This window comes from Choloepus didactylus, chromosome 1 (assembly GCF_015220235.1).
Source record: "Choloepus didactylus isolate mChoDid1 chromosome 1, mChoDid1.pri, whole genome shotgun sequence".
NCBI classification, from domain to species: domain Eukaryota; kingdom Metazoa; phylum Chordata; class Mammalia; order Pilosa; family Megalonychidae; genus Choloepus; species Choloepus didactylus.
In genome coordinates, this window is record NC_051307.1 from 125,514,844 (window position 1) to 125,520,534 (window position 5,691).

At 32.0% G+C, this 5,691-nt stretch overlaps 1 non-coding gene across 1 annotated transcript; it reads left to right on the forward strand.

The window, feature by feature from the left end:
- The first annotated feature begins 2,584 nt into the window (after positions 1-2,584).
- LOC119510921 lies at positions 2,585-2,687 on the forward strand. The gene has a single exon (XR_005212069.1). It is a non-coding gene; the product is annotated as a U6 spliceosomal RNA (small nuclear RNA).
- The last annotated feature ends 3,004 nt before the right edge of the window (positions 2,688-5,691 follow it).

The following is a 5,691-nucleotide window of genomic DNA, read 5'->3' on the forward strand; positions in this document are numbered from 1 at the left end:
CTCTGTCTTAAGCCCTTTTAATGATGAGGGCAATTTAAGAAAATGGGCAATTAATTAATTATCAAACAGCTGGGTTTATCAGCTGGCACCTAAACTTCCTGATTTTGTGTAATTCGGTATGTTAACCTCCCAATTCCTTGATTGAAATGAAAAAGAAATAAACCAGTCCTTATCTATTCCACAGAGTTGTGATGTTCAAGGGAGCCCATATGAAACACATAAAGATGTGAGCAGAATATTATTTAAAGTACTTAAAAATTGGGACAACCTAAATATTCAATAAGAAGTGAATGGTTTCCTAAATACTAATACTTTCATATGTTGGATTATTTTAATAACAGCCTGTCACTAAATTAATGTTATGATATTATTTCACAGGATTAAGTAAAAACTGCAAACTTAAAATCCCAAAAGAAAAAAAACACCACGATGTTAATAGTAGCTATCAGTGGATAGCAACTGAATAGCTGATTTTAAAAATAATAATTTTATTTATTTTACTTCTCTAAAATACATACTTTTAAAATAGAAAAGTCATTTAATATATGTGCAAAAATGCTTTGTGCACCATAATATACTACCAAAATGTAAGCTAGTTTATATAATTTGAGTAAAATTGAAGGGAAAACAAGAAAGTCTATTTTCCATTAATAAAGCAGTTTGATTCATTTCCAAATATAAGTTCAAGTGTCTTAACCTGCAGTGAAACATAGTGAAAGCTCTATAATTCTAATATTGCAATTGGAGATATCAAAACATTAATTTCTGTTAAGCATGATAAGTAGAATATAAAAATAAAGGTCTAGTTCATTTAACTAACTCAGATATTTAGCATGCAACTCTGGCTTATCTTGTAAGAGAGTTCAAAATAAAAGCTACTTAAACATGAATTTATTTGTGTATGGTGGTACAGGCTATTTAATTAATATTATTTATTAGAGCTTTATTTCTTAAAGGAAATATTCTTTATTCCAAAGAAATCTTCAGTAGTTAATAATTTATATTAAAAATTTTAAACCACAACACAAGCAACTTTCAAGTTAAAAGAAAAATGGGTAAAATTCAAGATTATGAAATTATTCCACATAATTTAAACATTGTGTTATAAAACATTTTTTGTAGAAGAGTCATATCAAATAATTCAGTTCAACACATGAATAATAAAAAGACTAAAGTTAAGGGAATACTCAAATTTAATGTTTTCTAATATCTATTCAATGAGCTATTTCTTGTAATGGGAAATAGAAGAGTCAAAAGTGTAAAGAGGTAATTCTTGACCTCATTTTAAAATTTGACTTATAATAATCACATGGTTACATTCCAATTTTTCTAGAATAAATATTTAATATGTCATAGCTACATAATGAGGTAAATTTTGAAACAATTAATTTATATTCCACTAAGGTATCATGAATTATGTATGTGTGTGTATGTGAGCACATATTTGACTTATTTTTTATTATTAACGTAAAGAGACATCTTTAAAGCATCCCATTCAATTAGTCACACTGAAATAAGAAAACAGTTTGAACAACCCTGAGGTATAATTTTTATTATTTTTCACCATTAATGGAATATGTCTTGCCAAAAATCATAAACCTAATTAACAGCAGTCTGTCTGAATTCAAAGCCAATTCACTTTTCACTACACCACATAATTGCTGAAAATACTGCAAAAAATGAGATGATCATCCTTTTATCACCACACCCCTCCAAAAAAGGAAATTCCCTATGGCAAGTAAAGGAATAAATTAATAATGGAAAACTAACCATATCAACAGTTCTAAGATAACAGTTTTCACATTTCAACATCTCTAAAATTGGGATGTCTTAAAATTGATGGTGCATCTAACAATCAACATTTTATATCAGTACTCAAATTATCTGTGGTGGAGGTCTAATACATGCTCGTTCATCCCCAATTTATTAATTACTCTACCCTGTTCAAAGAGAATCTGTTGATCATGTATATTGATGTCTGAGAAAGGCAAATTGCTAACAATATTTCTAAATGCTTCCTCTCAAATGCTTTTAACACAAGTTGTAAGTTTATGAGCCAAATTTTCTGTAGCACTGTTGTAGATTCGATGAAGACTCATAAAAATTTGGTTACATATAATTTTGAATCCCTCGTAATCAATATTTTATTCAAAGAAAATATATGTATATATTTTTATGTATATAACTTCAAACTTCAAATCATGATTAACATATATATACACATTTTTTTAAACCAGGCCAAGCAGTAAAATTAACAATTTCAATTTCTTTGCTAAAAGAAATTAAATGACTGAAGACAGAGATCAACAGAAAGAAGAAACAAGATTGGATAATGCACCAATTTGAAATGAAGTTCATGAATAATTAAGAATTAGATATGTCAATCAAATTAAATATTTCTTGCTTCCAAGTACAACCAAGTATCTCCTGATATTCTGGGTTATTTTGGGACTTGAGTCATTTTGCCACTGGTGGAACACTTGCTTTTCTTCTATATTAAAACTTCTTTGTGAGAAATGATTTGGTCACTCATTAAAAATAAACTGTTTTCTTCCTAATGATAAAGCTGGAAAAAAAACTGCACTTGCTTTGGAGTCACATACACTAAAATTAGAACTATACAGAGAAGATTAGCATGGCCCCTGTGCAAGGATGATACACAAATTTGTGACACATTCCATATTTTTTTAAATTAAAAAAAAAAAAAGCTGAATTACTTATAGCATGAAAAACAAAACCTGCTCTATCCTGTTCTGTGCTAAACAATCCCATAAAAATTCAAAGGCCCTGCAAGTAAAAAGTAAACATGATTAATAAGTCAAGAAGTTTACTGGGGGAGGGAGGGTCAATTAATGCCACAAGTATAGGTATAAACCAAGTCTGGCTTATTAAATATAAGAACTTTCAGCTTAAATTATTGTTCTGTCAAGCATTTTTAGTATGACAACTTCTTGCAAATGTGTTTAAAAAATATCCCGTCTATGAGGAAAGTCTCAAAGTACTGTACAGGAACTCTCTATTGAAATGACTCAGGCTTCAGAAACCAATGTAAATGAAGATTTAACTGCTTTCTCAAAGGAACTGTCTCAGTCACCTGGGGTACACAGCAGATACTAAAAGCATCTTTGTTGACTTTTGAATGAATGACAGTGTTGACTCTGAGGAAAGAAAAGAGTACACTATGCCAGGAACCCTGATCACTACCTTCTCTATGAAAGCATGGCTTACACAAATCACAAGGAAATAACAGAAGTTACCCTCCCAATTCAGCCGGATACAACAGCAAAGAGCAAATGAAAATCCAGTCCAGACAAGCAGGTCAAAACAAAGATGTGTTTCCATACAACATGTCCCCACCACATCAGGCACCAAGGGTTGAATAATAAATTCTTCTATATTTTAGAAAAGACACACATTGATTGGCCTTACTGGCTAGAAGGAATCCTAGCTGTAGCTACAATCTAGTATAACTCACAGCTAGGAATGTGCTCTGGAGGCTCATTATTTAATTAAGAGTAGGAATTACAAGAGCACTAAATGCAATGAAGCAGCACAATTTGCAAGGTCTCCAAATTTATGGTTTTCATTAATTAACATAAAGTGGTGTAGGCAAGTGAAATCAAGTGATCAGCTCAGCTATTAGAATTTTGAGAGTTAATTAATATAACAGCACAGATCACTGAACTTAGAAATTATGAGTAACATATAGAATTTTAAAGAGTATCATGATGTTTTATAATTACAAGATACTTCCCCCGTTCTCTCAAATTGTATTCTTTTGAAGCTTGGTTCCTTAACTCAGTTCAAGATCAGATATGGCTAAATCCATAATAAGGAAAAACAATTAGGATATTTGTGAATTTGATTCTGCAAACACTTCTATTAAATGATTTGCTTATTTACTTACAGCTGTAATGATTACAAGCCATTAGTGACCATTAATAAATAAGACTATTTGCATTTCACAAAGTGCTTTTGAATTTTAGACTTCTTAAATTTCTCACTAGGGAAAGAAACAAGACCAGCTTTTTCTATGACCAAAGCTTAAAACGCTACTGAGCAGATTTTCATTTCTCCTCTGGCATTGAGGTAAAATACAAGGAGAATTGGAGGCTGTGCAAATTGTTCTCCCCTGCCACCACTGCCATTATATGCATTCTGTATACCAGCTGCTCCTGATTGGGACCTTCCTTTAATTTAAAATCTCTAGAGCATTGAGTGCTATTGTTCCTTCTCATCTGAGTGAAGAGTTGTGCAAATAAAAGTCAAGTCTTGCAATTCCCATCCGAATTTAATTTGTTAAAAATAGAAGTGCAATTTAACTGCAGGAGCATTTTCTATGATGTCTTTATAAAGTCTTACTCCACTTTATATTACGGGGGGAAACCTTGCACATACAGTCAGGACATCAATGATCTAAAAAACACTTTCTCTATATAAGCACAGATTCACAAATTTATTTCACAATTGCAATAATTACAATATACTGTGTACCTAAAATTTACCAATTACTTTCCTAGTGCTTAATGCATATTATCAAATCATTGCAGAAAAGAATTTTGGAAGGTTGGCCTTTATTTTGTAAAAAAAAAGGAAACAATGATGCTGATGTAGTATCTCCCAATTCTAATAGTTGAGCAGTTCACTTGACCTGGCTTACCAACATTACTATTATGTAACACATCAAGAAATTGGGTAGGAAAGACATAAACCCACACTTCTCTGCTCAAAACACAAGTTCTTTCCACATCCCTGGTGATTTAAAAAGAAGAAGAAGAAAAAGGTCCAGAGAAAACTTGCACAAAACCAGAATACTAATACTGACAAAATAATCCTATTTTGAATGAAGCATGAGTGAAGATTCAGGGCTCATTGTCCCCCTTCTCTTTGACACACTCCATACTGACCATCTCTCCATGGTACCTATTTGGGAAATCACTGAATAACCTTGTGCTGCTGCTCTTAAGGAGGCTTATCCTATTCGTAGATTTGGGATTTCAAATATTGAAAAGATTCTGTAGCAACTCTATATTTTCTTCCTTATCAATAACAATATAAGTAGAAATGCATCAAAACACCCAAGAACTTTTTGAGAGAGAGAGAGAGCTCGTCCAAAGGCATAATTGACTTATGTCAAGGTGGTGAGCTTCCCGTTATTTAGGGGGTTCAAGCAAAGACTGGATGATGGATCACCTGGCAAGACTGTTGTTGAGTGAGTTAAAATGCCATCCACTTCTGGGATTTAAAAGCTGGATTTTCAGATTTCTATGTAGTTCAGAGTCACTTTCAAAGATGAAGAAGGGGTCAACAAAGAATGTGTCTGCTTAATACTAAGCAATATTGATTATGCATCTTTATGTATTTTACCTGCAGCTAGAATTGTCTGTTTGGGAAGATAATCCTTAAGAGCTAGCAAAGGAATAGCAGAAAAGCCACACCACCAGCATTTTAACAGCTTTATTAAAGTATAATTGGCATATAGTATACTGAACATATTTAAAGTGTACAATTTGTTAAGTTTGATATATACATATATATACCCATGAAACCACCATCCAAAGCAAGATAATGAACACATCCATAACCCCATGTTTTCTTTGTATTCTCTCGCCTCCCCACAGCCAGACAAAAATTGATCTACTTTCTGTGACTAAACAATAATTTGAATTTCTTAGAATTCTATATAAATGG